Below are 18273 nucleotides of genomic sequence, written 5' to 3' on the forward strand. Positions count from 1 at the left end.
GCATCACCAAAAACCAGACAAATATATCACAAAAGAAGAGAAAATTATAGTCCAATATACCAATGAACCTAGATGGAAAATTCTTCAACAAAATATTAGCAGCTAAATTCAATGTAAGTTGAAGGATCATACACCATGATCAAATAGGATTTATCCCAGAGATATAAGGATAGTTCAATATCAATAAAGCAATCAATGTGATATACCAGGTTAACAAATTGAGGAATAAAAATTATTTAATCATCTTAGTATAGGCAAAGAAAGCTTTTGACAAAACTCTTCACCCATTTGTGACAAAAACGTTTCAGAAAGTAGGCAGAGAGGAAACATATCTCAATGTAATAAAGGCCATTCATGATAATCTCACAGTTAACATTATACTCAGTGTATAATGTTATATACTATGTATACTCAGAAAGCATTTCCTCTAAGATAAGGAAAAGAGACAAGGATGTTCATTCTTGCCACATTTATTATTTATTGGAAGTTCTAGCCATAGAAATCAGAGAAAAGAAATAAAAGAAATCCAAATTAGAAAGGAAGAAGTAAAACTGTCACTGAAGCTGAAAATACAAAATATATAGAAAATCTTTGAAAAGCTACTAGAGCTCATCATTGAATTTGTAAACTTTCAGAATACAAAATTAATATACAGAAATCTGTTGCATTTCTTCAACACACTAGCAACAAACCATCAGAAATAGAAATTAAGGGAGCAATCCAATTTACAATCACATGATAAAGAATATAATACTGAGGAATAAATCTAATTAAGGAGGTAAACATCTGGACTTGATAAGCTATAATAAACTGATGAAAGAAATTGAAGACTATACAAACAATTGGAAATATATATCATGTTCATGAATTGGAAGAATTAATATTATTAAAATCACAATAGTATTCAAGGCAATCTACAGGTTCAATGAAATCTCTGCCAAAATACCAATGCTATTTTTAACAGAAGTAGAACAAATAGTTCTAAAATTTATATGAAAATATAAATACCCTGAGTAGCCAGAGCAGTCTTGAGAAAGAGCAAAGTGGAAGTAGCACACTCCTGATTTCAAACTATACTACAAAGCTATAGTAATCAAGCAGTATGACACAAACATAAAAACAGATACATTGATATTAGAAGATACAAACTACTATATATAACATAGATGAAAACAAGGTCCTACTGTATTGCCCAGGGAACTATATTTAATATCCTGTAATAAATCACAATGGAAAATAATATGATATAACTGAATCACTTTGCTTACATCAGAAATTAACAGGATGTCATAAATCAACTATACATCAACTTTAAAACAGGAAAACGGTGAGTGTGTGTGGTGTGTGTGAATTAGTCACTCAGTTGTATCTGACTCTTTGCGACCCCATGAACTATAGCCCACTGGGCTTCTCTGTCCATGGAATTCTCCAGGCAAGAATACTGGAGTGGGTAGCCATTCCCTTCTCCAGGGCATCTTCCCAACCTAGGAATCACACCCAGATCTCCTGCACTGGCAGGCAGATCCTTTTACCATCTGAGTTAATATACAGTGAGGAGAACAAATATTTCTGTAAAATATCCTAAACCATATAAAAAGTAACCTCCCATAAAATGTCAGAAAATAAAGCTTTAATGATTTTAATTGCAAACCCTTGAAGTACATGGAAATGTGAAAGTTGGTTTATAAATCAGCAATTCTAGTTCACCTCCTGTGGTTGCCTACATAGTTAAGGAGAATGCCCAAGGTATTCAGGAATAGGAAATAACCAATGCACGCAACGTCATAGCATGTATATTTCTCAAGTTCCCACTGATTGGACAGTTCAACAGGATGCAGAGAAGGTCAAGATGACACAAATTTATTCAAATAGATTCAGTAAGCATTTCAAAACTCCAATGCCTTGAAAAGGTAAGTCAAAGGAAAAGAAAACACTATGTTGAATTTGAAGCCCAAAGTCTTATGAACTAAGAGAAATCTTCTGATATTGAGCTCCTAATCTATGACTACAGAACAAGAAACACAAATATTTCTGATACTTAATAAGCTCCTCTTATTCTGTTCTTAAAATGAGAAAACAGCTTCTTCCTCAGCCTTAATATTTAGAGAGGATTATGAGAATATCAAAGGACAAATCTTTCCATCTAAGGTTTTATCCTCCCAGGAATTAATTATCTTAATTAACTATTTTTTTTAAAAATTTATCCTATAAGCAAATACTTGGAAGAAGCCATTTGTGAATAACACATCTTCACCCTATTGGTTCTTTCTCTTGCACTTTAAGATATTAGCAGACTACATTCCTGATAAGAAAATAGGAACTCTTCCATGACTTGATTCAATGGTGAAACCACATCACAGGTCCACACACTGGAATTATGCCACCTTACTATTCACATTATATTCAGTTTTCCTAACAATCCAGGTTTATGTAAAGAGGACTCCCACATGCTAGGTTTCCAAGTATAGAGAACTTAATTGCCCATTCAAGAATGGATGATTCGAGGAGGAGCCAAGATGGCGGAGGAGTAGGACGGGGAGACCACTTTCTCTCCTAGAAATTCATCAAAAAAATAACTGAACGCAGAGCAAACTTCACAATACAACTTCTGATCGCTAGCTGAGGTCATCAGGCGCCCAGAAAAGCAGCCCATTGTCTTCGAAAGGAGGTAGGACAAAATATAAAAGATAAAAAGTGAGTCAAAAGAGCTAAGGACGGAGATCCGTCCCGGGAAGGGACTTAATAGAGGACGTTTCCAGACACCGGGAAACCCTCGCACTGGCGGGCCTGGGGGAAGTGTTGGAATCTCAGAGTTTGAATCTGACTGGGAGGGATACAATAAATAAAACCCACAGATTACGAGCCTAAAAGCAACTCCCAGCAGAAAAGCACCCCAGAGGCCCGCATCCGCCACCAGCAAGTGGGGGCGGAACGGAGAGGAGCGGGCGGCATTACTTGGGGCAGGGTCCGGGTCTGAGCGCCCTGAGGGCAACCGGAGGGAGCTTTTGTGAGTTCCCAGCTTGAACTGTGGGTCAGCAAAAGAGAGAGAAAATTAACCGGCCCGAACACACTGCCGGCCGTTCGCAGAACAAAGGGACCGAGATTCTGGGCGACCGAAGTCCGCCGGGAGGGACGTGGCGAGACGGAGGGCGCGGGCGCCCGGCCGGCGCGGGCGGGGACTGGGGCTGGGGACGCGGAGGGCAGAGGGCGCGCGCGCCCGACTGGCGCCGGCGGGGACTGAGGCTGGGACCGCGCAGGGCAGAAGACGCGCCGCACCCGGGGAGAGAGCGCCCGTCAAGCACCTGGCTGCCTGGGCCGCTCCGGCGGCGTGGGGACGGAGCGAGGACCCGGCTTTGTGTGCCGCGCTTTTGTGAATCGCCCGAGGGCTGGAGCCGCGCACAGCGTGGCGCGCGCTTCATACAGAGCAGCCAGGAGCCTGAGCAGCGCAGACCGAGAAAAGAGCGCAAGCCCCTCCCGGGAGCGCCGGCCCCTCCCCGCACGGCCCCTCCCCGCACGGCCCCTCCCCACAGCGCGACGGAACTAGCTACCTGAATAAGAATCCGCCTCCGCCCCCTGTGTCAGGGCGGAAATTAGGCGCGGAAGAGACCGGCAACAGAACCCAAATAAACAAAGGGAACCGCTTCAGAAGGGACCGGTGCAACAGATTAAAATCCCTGAAGAAACCACCGACCGACTACACCGGAAGGGCCTGTAGATATCGAGAAGTGTAAGCTGGAACGAGGAGCTATCTGAAACTGAGCCAAACCCACACTGACCGCAACAGCTCCAGAGAAATTCCTAGATATATTTTTTCTTTTTCTTTTCTTTTCTTTTTCTTTTTTTTTTTTAAGTAAGAAAAAAATTTTTTTTTCTTTTTTCTTGGTTCTCTTATATTTTCCTTTAAAAATTCCCTATTACTCCCCCATTACTCCTTAACTTTCATTTTCATAGATTTTTATCATTTTTTTTTAATTAGGCAAAACAATTTTTTTTCTCTTTCTTTTTTCTTTTTTTTTCTTTTTCTTCTTTTTCTTCTTTTCTTTTTTCTTCTTCTCTTCTATTTTCTTTTTCTTTTTCTCTTATTTCTTTTAAAGCCCTCTAGCACTCCTTTTACTATGCCTTAATTTTCATTTTCAATACACTATAACCTTACAGAAGAAAGAGAAAGAAAAAAAAAGAAGAAGAAGAGAAGCCCTATTTTTATACCAAACTTCATATATATTTCTAAAATTTCTTTTGTGTGTTTGGGTTTTTGTTTTTAATATAGTATTTTTAAGAGTCTAACCTCTACTCTGCATTTTTAATTTTTGTTTTTTAGTATATGATATAAATTGTGAACATTTAAGAATCCAATATTCAGCTCCCATTTTTATTCACGAGTGTGTTGATTATTCTCTCCCAATCTTGACTCTGTTTTCTACCTCAGAACACCTCTATTTCCTCTTTCCCCTTCTCTTCCCAATCCAATTCTGTGAATCTTTGTGGGTGTCTGGGCTACGGAGAACACTCTGGGATCAGACAACTTCGTAGATCTGTCTCTCTCCTCTTGAGTCCCCCTCTTTCTCCTCCTGCCCATCTCTATCTCCCTCCTCCCTCTCCTCTTCTCCATGTAACTTGGTGAACCTCTCTGGGTATCCCTAACGGGGGAGAAACTTTCCACCATTAACATAGAAGTTTTATTATCAGTGCTGTATAGTTGGAGAAGTCCTGAGACTACAGGAAAAATAAAACTGAAATCCAGAAGCAGGAGACTTAAGCCCAAAACCTGAGAACACCAGAAAACTCCTGACTACATGGATCTTTAAGTAATAAGTGACCGTACAAAAGCCTCCATACCTGCACCGAAACCAACCACCACCCAAGAGCCAATAAGTTTTAGAGCACGACATACCACGCAAATTCTCCAGCAACGCAGGAACATTGCCCTGAACGTCAACATACAGACTGGCCAAGGTCACACCTAACACATAGACCCACCTCAAAACTCATTACTGGGCACTCCATTGCTATCCAAAGAGAAGAAATCAAGATCCGCACACCAGAACACTGACGCAAGCTTTGCTAATCAGGAAAGCTTGACAAGTCAATCGTTTAACCCCACCCACTGGGTAAAACCTCCACAATAAAAAGGAACCACAGACCTCCAGAATACAGAAAGCCCACTCCAGACACAGCAATCTAAACAAGATGAAAAGGCAGAGAAATACCCAACAGGTAAAGGAACATGAAAAAAGCCCACCAAATCAAACAAAAGAGGAGGAGATAGGGAATCTACCTGAAAAAGAATTTAGAATAATGATAATAAAAATGATCCAAAATCTTGAAAACAAAATGGAGTTACAGATAAATAGCCTGGAAACAAAGATTGAAAAGATGCAAGAAATGTTTAATAAAGATCTAGAAGAAATAAAAAAGAGTCAATTAAAAATGAATAATGCAATGAATGAGATCAAAAACACTCTGGAGGGAACCAAGAGTAGAATAACGGAGACAGAAGATAGGATAAGTGAGGTAGAAAACAAAATGGTGGAAATAAATGAAGCAGAGAAGAAAAAAGAAAAAAGGATCAAAAGAAATGAGGACAACCTCAGGGAACTCTGGGACAATGTGAAACGCCCCAACATTCGAATCATAGGAGTCCCAGAAGAAGAAGACAAAAAGAAAGGCCATGAGAAAATACTCGAGGAGATAATAGCTGAGAACTTCCCTAAAATGGGGAAGGAAATAGCCACCCAAGTCCAAGAAACCCAGAGAGTCCCAAACAGGATAAACCCAAGGCGAAACACCCCAAGACACATATTAATCAAATTAACAAAGATCAAACACAAAGAACAAATACTAAAAGCAGCAAGGGAGAAACAACAAATAACACACAAAGGGATTCCTATAAGGATAACAGCTGATCTATCAATAGAAACCCTCCGGGCCAGAAGGGAATGGCAGGACATACTGAAAGTAATGAAAGAGAATAACCTACAACCTAGATTACTGTACCCAGCAAGGATCTCATTCAGATATGAAGGAGAATTCAAAAGCTTTACAGACAAGCAAAAGCTGAGAGAATTCAGCACCACCAAACCAGCTCTTCAACAAATGATAAAGGATCTTCTCTAGACAGGAAATGCAGAAAGGTTGTATAAACGTGGACCCAAAACAACAAGGTAAATGACAACGGGACCACACCTATCAATAATTACCTTAAATGTAAATGGGTTGAATGCCCCAACCAAAAGACAAAGATTGGCTGAATGGATACAAAAACAAGACCCCTATATATGCTGTCTACAAGAGACCCAGCTCAAAACAAGGGACACATACAGACTAAAAGTGAAGGGCTGGAAAAAAATATTTCACGCAAACGGAGACCAAAAGCAAGCAGGAGTCGCAATACTCATATCAGATAAAATAGACTTTCAAATAAAGGATGTGAAAAGAGACAAAGAAGGACACTACATAATGATCAAAGGATCAATCCAAGAAGAAGATATAACAATTGTAAATATATATGCACCCAACATAGGAGCACCGCAATATGTATGGCAAATGCTAATGAGTATGAAAGAGGAAATTAATAGTAACACAATAATAGTGGGAGACTTTAATACCCCACTCACAACCATGGATAGATCAACTAAAGAGAAAATCAACAAGGAAACACAAACCTTAAATGATACAATGGACCAGCTAGACCTAATTGATATCTATAGCACATTTCACTCCAAAACAATCAATTTCACCTTTTTCTCAAGTGCACACGGAACCTTCTCCAGAATAGATCACATCCTGGGCCATAAATCTGGTCTAGGAAAATTCAAAAAACTTGAAATCATTCCAGTCATCTTTTCTGACCACAGTGCAGTAAGATTAGATCTCAATTACAGGAAAAAAATTGTTAAAAATTCCAACATATGGAGGCTAAATAACACGCTTCTGAATAACCAACAAATCATAGAAGAAATCAAAAAAGAAATCAAAGTATGGATAGAAATAAATTAAAATGAAAACACAACAACCCAAAACCTATGGGACACTGTAAAAGCAGTGCTAAGGGGAAGGTTCATAGCATTACAGGCGCACATCAAGAAACAAGAAAAAAGACAAATAAATAACCTAACTCTACACCTAAAGCAATTAGAGAAGGAAGAAATGAAGAACCCCAGGGTTAGCAGAAGGAAAGAAATCTTAAAAATTAGGGCAGAAATAAATGCAAAAGAAACTAAAGAGACCATAGCAAAAATCAACAAAGCTAAAAGCTGGTTTTTTGAAAAAATAAACAAAATTGACAAACCATTAGCAAGACTCATTAAGAAACAAAGAGAGAAGAACCAAATTAACAAAATAAGAAATGAAAAGGGTGAGATCACAACAGACAACACTGAAATACAAAGGATCATAAGAGACTACTACCAGCAGCTCTATGCCAATACAATGGACAACTTGGATGAAATGGACAAATTCTTAGAAAAGTATAACTTTCCAAAACTGAACCAGGAAGAAATAGAAGATCTTAACAGAGCCATCACAAGCAAGGAAATCGAAACTGTAATCAAAAATCTTCCAGCAAACAAAAGCCCAGGACCAGATGGCTTCACAGCTGAATTCTACCAAAAATTTAGAGAAGAGCTAACACCTATCTTACTCAAACTCTTCCAGAAAGTTGCAGATGAAGGTAAACTTCCAAACTCATTCTATGAGGCCACCGTCACCCTAATTCCAAAACCAGACAAAGATGCCACAGAAAAAGAAAACTACAGGCCAATATCACTGATGAACATAGATGCAAAAATCCTTAACAAAATTCTAGCAAACAGAATCCAACAACATATTGAAAAAATCATACACCATGACCAAGTGGGCTTTATCCCAGGAATGCAAGGATTCTTTAATATCCGCAAATCGATCAACGTAATACACCACATTAACAAATTGAAAGATAGAAACCATATGATTATCTCAATAGATGCAGAGAAAGCCTTTGACAAAATTCAACACTCATTTATGATTAAAACTCTCCAGAAAGCAGGAATAGAAGGAACATACCTCAACATAATAAAAGCTATATATGACAAACCCACAGCAAGCATCACCCTCAATGGTGAAAAATTGAAAGCATTTCCTCTGAAATCAGGAACAAGACAAGGATGCCCACTCTCACCACTACTATTCAACATAGTGTTGGAAGTTTTGGCCACAGCAATCAGAGCAGAAAAAGACATAAAAGGAATCCAGATAGGAAAAGAAGAAGTGACACTCTCGCTGTTTGCAGATGACATGATCCTCTACATAGAAAACCCTAAAGACTCTACCAGAAAATTACTAGAGCTAATTAATGAATATAGTAAAGTTGCAGGATATAAAATTAACACACAGAAATCCCTTGCATTCCTATACACTAACAATGAAAAAACAGAAAGGGAAATTAAGGAAACAATACCATTCACCATTGCAACAAAAAGAATAAAATACTTAGGAGTATATCTACCTAAAGAAACAAAAGACCTATACATAGAAAACTATAAAACACTGATGAAAGAAATCAAAGATGACACAAACAGTTGGAGAAACATACCGTGTTCATGGATTGGAAGAATCAATATTGTCAAAATGGCTATTCTACCCAAAGCAATCTATAGATTCAATGCAATCCCTACCAAGCTACCAACGGTATTTTTCACAGAACTAGAACAAATAATTTCACAATTTGTATGGAAATACAAAAAACCTCGAATAGCCAAAGTAATCTTGAGAAAGAAGAATGGAACTGGAGGAATCAACCTGCCTGACTTCAGACTCTACTACAAAGCCACAGTCATCAAGACAGTATGGTACTGGCACAAAGACAGAAATATAGATCAATGGAACAGAATAGAAAGCCCAGAGATAAATCCACGAACCTATGGACAGCTTATCTTTGACAAAGGAGGTAAGGATATACAATGGAAAAAAGACAACCTCTTTAACAAGTGGTGCTGGGAAAACTGGTCAACCACTTGTAAAAGAATGAAACTAGAACACTTCCTAACACCGTACACAAAAATAAACTCAAAATGGATTAAAGATCTAAATGTAAGACCAGAAACTATAAAACTCCTAGAGGAGAACATAGGCAAAACACTCTTCGACATAAATCACAGCAAGATCTTCTATGACCCACCTCCCAGAATATTGGAAATAAAAGCAAAAATAAACAAATGGGACCTAATGAAAATTAAAAGCTTTTGCACAACAAAGGAAACTATAAGTAAGGTGAAAAGACAGCCCTCAGATTGGGAGAAAATAATAGCAAATGAGGAAACAGACAAAGGATTAATCTCAAAAATATACAACCAACACCTGAAGCTCAATTCCAGAAAAATAAACGACCCAATCAAAAAATGGTCCAAAGAACTAAACAGACATTTCTCCAAAGAAGACATACAGATGGCTAACAAACACATGAAAAGATGCTCAACATCACTCATTATCAGAGAAATGCAAATCAAAACCACAATGAGGTACCATTACATGCCAGTCAGGATGGCTGCTATCCAAAAGTCTACAAGCAATAAATGCTGGAGAGGGTGTGGAGAAAAGGGAACCCTCTTACACTGTTGGTGGGAATGCAAACTAGTACAGCCACTATGGAAAACAGTGTGGAGATTTCTTAAAAAAACTGGAAATAGAACTGCCATATGACCCAGCAATACCACTTCTGGGCATACACACTGAGGAATCCAGATCTGAAAGAGACACGTGCACCCCAATGTTCATCGCAGCACTGTTTATAATAGCCAGGATATGGAAGCAACCTAGATGCCCATCCGCAGATGAATGGATAAGGAAGCTGTGGTACATATACACCATGGAATATTACTCAGCCGTTAAAAAGAATTCATTTGAATCAGTTTTAATGAGATGGATGAAACTGGAGCCCATTATACAGAGTGAAGTAAGCCAGAAAGATAAAGAACATTACAGTATACTAACACATATATACGGAATTTAGATAGATGGTGGCGATAACCCTATATGCAAAACAGAAAAAGAGACACAGAAGTACAGAACAGACTTTTGAACTCTGGGGGAGAACGTGAGGGTGGGATGTTTCAAAAGAACAGCATGTATATTATCTATGGTGAAACGGACCACCAGCCCAGGTGTGATGCATGAGTCAGGTGCTCGGGCCTGGTGCACTGGGAGGACCCTGAGGAGTCGGGTGGGGAGGGAGGTGGGAGGGGGGATCGGGATGGGGAATACGTGTAACTATATGGCTGATTCATGTCAATGTATGACAAAACCCACTGAAATGTTGTAAAGTGATTGGCCTCCAACTAATAAATAATATTTTTAAAAAAATTAAAAAAAAAAAAAAAAAGAATGGATGATTCGCAAACATGTTTCTCCAGAATATCTGCTCCAGGACAAAGTCTTTCCATTAAATAGGGATGATTAACTCCTGGGAGAGAAACAGCAGCTGCAAGACAAGGTCCCTGGACTCCGTGGAAACCTCTTTAAATAGTAATAAAGGACAAAGTGGAAATGGTCGGTCTTGTAATTCACTTCTCCAAGCAAGATTCATCATGAGCAGAGTGAACCATTTGAATATATTTCCTCCACACTCTCTGCCTCTTGCCCTGTGGAATCAGAGACATTTATTTAAGATAATTTCTCTTTTGTGCTGCAAGTGAACCCATTCTAAATTCAAACAAGAATAGAGGTTACAAATAGGTTTTCTGTGAAGAATTTTTGAGACTTTACACTAGGTGGAAAGATTTAGATTTCTAAGGCTTTCTTTATTAACAGGTTTTTTTAGATGTAATCAATTTACCCAAAACAAGTGCACATGTTCAGTGTAAAAATTTTGTGAACAACTCTTCATTTGACAGCTAGCTATACGATTAAGCTCTTACCAAGTGTGACATTTTTCATACTGAAAGTTACTTAAAATAAGAATTGGTCATTTTGAAGATGAGATCATTTTTTGAATATGAGAAGTTTCTCCCCAAACATCACTAAGATCATTTAACAGAGCTAAGGTAAGTTTAACAATAGTGATGATGCTTATTACAGATTGTCACTTTCCATATATAGTACTCATATTTTCAACACTTTTCAGATAAAATATTAATAATAAAATATCCCATCTTCATTCTAATTTTCCAAAAAATAATATCATCCACTTAACTTGAAAGTTGACAATTTTGAGGCTTAAGGAATTTAAGCAAACTGTAAGAGCTCACTTCTCTGATACCAAGAACAATGCTTTGCCATAGACACCTCCTTTAGTAATGAAAACTATCAATGACAATTAAAGAAAAATTTAAATATACTTCACATACACAAAATGGGAAATTACAAACATTAATGACATAAATCATCAGTCTTTCCATCAAGCACAAATATGAGGACCCTATCTGGGAAAAACCGCTATGGATAAAATGGGTCTCTCTTGCTTCTTTGAGAGTAAAATTGGTGATGACTCTTCTGGAGCTTATTGCATGATTAAATAGTTCTCTGTATTGCTGCTCCAACTGTTAATTATTCCTATCCCATAGTATATACAGTCACAAAAACAATTGGAAGTTCTTTTTGTGTAGTACATATTTCCTCTATTAATTATCATAATGGTCTATTAAATGGATATTATTATTATAATTTTATAACAGAAAAGAAAAGGATACCAGATGCCAAACAAGGATATAACTTGCCAGAAAATTTGGAAAACTCAGCAGTGGCCACAGGACTGGAAAATATCAGATTTCATTCCAATCCCAACGAAAGGCAATGCCAAAGAATGTTCAAGTTACCACACAGCTGCACTCATCTCACATGCTAGCAAAGTAATGCTCCAAATTCTCCAAGCTAGGCTTCAACAGTACGTGAACTGAGAACTTCCAGATGTTCAAGCTGGATTTAGTAAAGGCAGAAGAAACAGAGATCAAATTGCCAACAACTGCTGGATCATCGAAAAAGCAAGAGAGTTCCAGAAGAACATCTATTTCTGCTTCTTTGACTATGCTAAGACCTTTGACTTTGTGAATCACAACAAACTGGAAAATTCTTCAAGTGATGGGAATGCCAGAGCAGCTTACCTGCATCCTGAGAATCTGTACGCAGTTCATGAAGCAACAGTTAGAGCTGGACATGGAACAAGGGGCTGGTTCCAAATTGGGAAAGGAGTAGGTCAAGGTTATATATTGTCACCCTGCTTATTTAACTTATATGCAGAATACATCACATCATGCAAAATACTGGACTGGATGAAGCACAAGCTGGAATCAAGATTGCCACGAGAAATATCAATAACCTCAGATATGCAGATGACACCACCCTTATGGCAGAAAGTGAAGAGGAACTAAAGAGCCTCTTGATGAAAGTGAAAGGGGACAGTGAAAAAACTGGCTTAAAACTCAACATTCAAAAAACAAAAATCATGGCACCTGGTCCCATCACTTCGTTACAAATATATGTGGAACCAACAGGAAGAGTGACAGACTTTATTTTGGGGGGCTCGGTCACTGCAGATGTTGACTGCAGCCATGAAATTAAAAGACACTTACTCCTTGGAAGAAAAATTATGACCAAACTAGACAGCATATTAAAAAGCAGAGACATTACTTTGCAAACAAATGTCCGTCTACTCAAGGCTATGGTTTTTCCAGTGGTCATGTATGGATGTGAGAGTTGGACTATAAAGAAAGCTGAGCACAGAAGAATTGATGCTTTGAACTGTGGTGTTGGAGAAGACTTTTGAGAGTCTCTTGGGCTGCAAGGAGATCCAACCAGTCCATCCTAAAGGAGATCAGTCCTGAATATTCATTGAAAGGACTGATGTTGAAGCCTAAACTCCCAATACTTTGGTCATCTGATGCTAAGAACTGACTTGTTTGAAAAGACCCTGATGCTGGGAAAGATTGAAGGCAGGAGGAGAAGGGGATGACAGAGGATGAGATGGTTGGATGGCACCACCGACTCAATGGGCATGAGTTTGAGTAAACTCCGGGAGTTGGTGAAGGACAGGGAGGCCTGGTGTGCTGCAATCTATGGGGTCGCAAAGAGTTGGACATGGCTGAGCAACTGAACTGAGCTGAACTGAACTTAGAACTATGACAACTAACGGGCTCATGATATCCATCAAGGCCAGCCCATCCTGGGGTCCCCTATGTACTTTTTCCTGGCCCATCTCTCCTTTGCTGATGCCTGCTACTCTTCTGTAGGTACCCCCCAAATTGATTGTAGACTCACTCTATAAAAAGAAGATTATCCTATTCAATGGATGTATGACTCAGATCTTTGGGGAACATTTCTTTGGAGATGCTGAGATAATCCTGCTCATTGTGATGGCTTTTGACCGCTATGTGGCCATCTGCAAGCCCTTGCACTATACAACCATCATGAACTGGTGGGTGTGTGGGCTGCTAGTAGGAGTGGCATGGGTGGGAGGCTTTCTTCATGAATTCATACAGATCCTTTTCATCTTCCAATTGCCCTTCTGTAGCCCTAATGTCACAGATCACTTTTTGTGTGACCTGAACCGTTCGCTCAGTCTGTCTGCCCTGACACCCACACTCTAGGGCTCTGTCGCTGCCAACAGTGGTTTAGTCTGCCTGTCAAACTTCCTTCTTCTGCCAGTCTCCCATTTGGCCATCCTTTGGTCTCTAAGAACCTTCAGTTTCACTGCAAGATGCATAGCCCTCTCCACCTGTGTCTCCCACATCACAGTGGTTGTCTTATTCTTTCCACCTTGCACATTTGTGTACATGAGACCTGCAGCTACGTTACCTATTGATAAAGCAGTTGCTGTATTATATACTATCATAGCACACATGTTAAATCCCTTAATCTATACCTTGAGAAATGCCATTAGGAAATTTATGCAGTAGGAAAGTTATTCCAGTTGACAAATGAATATACCTGGAACCCAGTATTGATTCAATTGACATAAATGTCAAAAGGACACTTTGGATGAGCTAAGCAAGTACCGATTAATGGGTAAAAAAATAGACTGTTAAAAATTGTAGATTCTACATTGAGGGGAGGAGAAAAGGTGCAAGAAAAGAGGAAAAAGTTAACCCAACATCACTCTTTTCATAGTTAGAAAATTCTACCCAGATTGGGGTTTAATTTTAGTAGCATCAACCACAAATATGGGTTCATAGACTTTCCTTCTAATAAAAAGCAGAAATGGTAAATACTAATTGATTGGTATTAAGCAGTAATCTCTGTAACAATCTAAAGAGATAGGCATTGCTACTATCCCAAGGGAAGAAATTGACAGAAAGAGGAAGGTATCAAAACAGATATATTAATAAGTTAGTAATCATACACACCAAGGAAACCAGAATTGAAAGAGACACATGTACCCCAATGTTCATTGTAGCGCTGTCTCCAATGGAAGCAACCTAGATGCCCATCAGCAGATGAATGGATAAGGAAGTTGTGGTACATATACACCATGGAATATTACTCAGCTATAGAAAAGAACACGTTTGAGTCAGTTCCAATGAGGAGGATGAAACTTCCCTTCTTATACAAAGGGAAGTACGTCAGAAACAGAAACACCAATATAGTATATTAGTGCATGTATATATATATGTGTGTATGTGTATGTGTGTGTGTTGAAATATATAACGATGGTAACAATGATCCTATATGCAAGACAGCAAGAGAGACACAGATATAAAGAACAGACTTCTGGACTATGTGGGGGAAGGCAAGGGTGGGACGATTTGAGAGAATAGCATTGAAACATGTATATTACCATATGTAAAATGGATGACCAGTGCAAATTCAATGCATGAAGCAGGGCACCCAAAGCCAGTGCTCTGGGACAACCCAGAGGGGTGGGGTGGGGTGGGAGGTAGGAGGGGGTTCAGCATGGGGGGACATATGTGCATCCATAGCTGATTCATGTTGATGTAGCAAAATTCACAACAATATTGTAAAGTAATTAGCCTCCAATGAAAATAATTAATTATTTTAAAAAGTCAATAATCAGAATCTGACTGATTTCTCAGACCATAACCTTAACTGCAAAGCAATGATCATAAAAAGGTATGCTAATTGCTAGCTAGTATTTACTGAGCCAGGAGCTGTGATTGACAGATTGTACGTAGTAGTTCATTAACTAAATTCAGTAAATTTTTGTTAATACTCTGATCGTTTTGATATGTCATAGTTGATAGTAACATATTCCCTATAACATGAGTGTAACCATTTGAAAGCTCCAAAAGTAATGGGCCATTGAACTTCTGAAGCAACATAATAAAGATTACATCATATTCCTAATTTCCTTGTGGACTTCTGAATATTTAGTATTGCTCATGCTGTCATCTTAGGCTAAAAAATATCAGAGAAGGGGGTGACTCAAATAAAAACAAAATCTTAATATCAGACAGGTTCAATAAATTTCTATTTATTAAATATTTGCAGTCATACCCCATAAATAACTTGCCTGTCACATAATGTATTTTCTATAAGGCAGCACAATTTCTGGCCACAGTGAATACTGAATGAATAAATAAAAGCATAAAGTAAAGTAAAATGTCAATAAAATGTAGGGGAAAAAGTACTGAAATCTAGAGAACTCTTTTCTATCTTATTGAAATCTATGAAAAACTCTAGTAAAAAAATTTTAGGAAAATCATGTGTTTTTATTTTTTTCTTTAAGAGGATGAGGAAAAAATCAGAACTGAGATTATCAGCATTTGAGCAAATAGTTTATCTTGATGTTCTCCACATCTCAGCAAGATTTAATTATCCTATACATAAAAGCTATTTACATTTCTCTGGTTATCAGTTTACTTTTCAGTAGCATTTTATTATTAAAACTGCTCTTCAGCTTTTACTCTTAACAGTGAACAACTGGAAATAACATGAATACACATTAAGAGGTAAATAGGTAAATCAATTATAGCACATTCATACTATAGAATATTACTCCACATAAAAATGAACCAATTACAAACAATAACATGGATCTCTTTCAAAAATGTTATACTGAATAATAAGAAGTCAGATGCAAAAGATAATATACTGAATTATTACATTTATATGAAGTTCTAGAAAGGCAAAGCTAATCTGTAGGTGACAGAAAGTAAATCAGTGATTACTTGGTGCATCAGTGGGTTGAGAATGAACTACAAAGGTTAGTAGATATGTTCTTATACTGTGTAATCAGTGATATAATGGATGTATTCACTTGTTAAAATTTGTCAAACTGTGTACAAAAATGGGTGCATTTTATTGCGTGTGAATTGCATATCAATAAAAACTATATAAAAAGAAAAAAATTAAATAAAAACTGCTTTTTAAAAATATCTCATCTATACACAAAGCAATTTCAGGATATTCTCCATTCATTCTTTATGCTTCATTAATCAGTAAATAATTTTGAAACACAAAGTATCAGAAAACATTGATAGTTGAAGGTTCAATGGTGAATAAAAACAGATAAGAGCCCTGTGTTCTCAGAGCTTAGGATTGACTGAAAAACTCTCAAAAAAGAACAGAAAATTACAACACCAGCTGATCCTCTTGCCTCAAGATAGAACCAGTTCAGTAGTCCCATGACTACAGGCTGAAATCAGACTCTAGTTTAGACCACACCCTTTCCTCCCCTACCATAGTCACTTCACTCAATCCCTTCTTATAAATCACTCCCATAAAATTTCCATTTTAGAATCTACATTTAGGAAACCCTGCCCATTAATAGCATGGGAGGATAGAGTTCAAGAATTATTTGCAAGTTATAAACAGCAAAGAAAAACTTGATAGCAGTCTAGAAACAACTGGATTAATAAAATTGTGGAATGGCCTTTTGAAGACATTTACATGCCCAGATAGGTGACAACACCTTAGAGAGCTACAGCTAGGGTTTCCAGAACACCAATATGCCCTCAATCAGCATCAAATGTACGGTCTGTTTATACCATAGCTGTGATTCATGGGTCTAGTAATCAGGTGGTGATAAATGGGAGTTCAAACTACCACATAATGGCACTCATCTCACACACTAGCAAAGAAATGCTCAAAATTCTCCAAGCCAGACTTCAACAGTACATGAACCGTGAACTTCCAAATGTTCCACCTGGATTTAGAAAAGGCAGAGGAACCAGAGATCAAATTGCCAACATCCGTTGGATTATTGAAAAAGCAAGACAGTTCCAGAAAAACATCTACTTCTGCTTTATGGACTATGACAAAGCCTTTGACTGTGTGGATCACCACAAACTGGAAAATTCTGAAAGAGATGGGGATACCAGACCGCCTGACCTGCCTCTTGAAAATCTGTATGCAGGTCAGGAAGCAACAGTTAGAACTGGACATGGAACAACACACTGGTTCCAAATAGGAAAAGGAGTATGTCAAGGCTGTATATCACCCTTGCTTATTTAACTTATATGCAGAGTACATCATGAGAAATGCTGGGCTGGATGAAGCACAAGCTGGAATCAAGAATGTCAGGAAAAATATCAATAACTTCAGATATGAAGATGACACCACCCTTATGGCAGAAAGCATAGAAGAACTAAATGAAAGTGAAAGAGGAGAGTGAAAAAGTTAGCTTGAAGCTCATCATTCAGAAAACTAAGATCATGGCATCCAGCCCCATCACTTCATGGCAAATAGATGGGGAAACAATAGGAACAGTGAGAGACTTTATTTTCTTGGGCTCCAAAATCACTGCAGATGGTGATTGCAGCCTTGAAATTAAAAGATGGTTGCTCCTTGGAAGAAAAGCTATGAAAAATTTAGACAGCATATTAAAAAGCAGAGACATTACTTTGCCAACAAAGTCCATCTAGTCAAAGCTATGGTTTTTCCAGTAATCATGTATGGATGTGAGAGTTGGACTGTAAAGAAAGCTGAGAGCTGAAGAATTGATGCTTTTGAACTGTGGTGTTGAGAGTCTCTAGGACTGCAAGGAGAGCAAACTAGTCAATCCTACAGGAAATCAATCCTGAATATTCATTGGAAGGACTGATGCTGAAGCTGAAACTCCAGTACTTTGGTCACCTGATGCAAAGAACTGACTCACTGGTAAAGATCCTGATGCTGGGAAAGAGTGACGGCAGGAGAAGGAGATGGCAGAGGATGAGATGGCTGGATGGCATCACTGACTCAATGGACATGAGCTTGAGTAAACTCCGGGAGTCAGTGATGGACAGGGAGACTGGCATGCTGTAGTTCATGGGTCACAAAGAGTCGACACAACTGAATGACTGAACTGAACTGAATCAGTAGATTGAGTAAAGCAGGTTATCCTTCCTCTCTAATGTGGGTGGATCTCAT

This window comes from Muntiacus reevesi, chromosome 9 (genome assembly GCF_963930625.1).
Source record: "Muntiacus reevesi chromosome 9, mMunRee1.1, whole genome shotgun sequence".
In the NCBI taxonomy this organism is placed as follows: domain Eukaryota; kingdom Metazoa; phylum Chordata; class Mammalia; order Artiodactyla; family Cervidae; genus Muntiacus; species Muntiacus reevesi.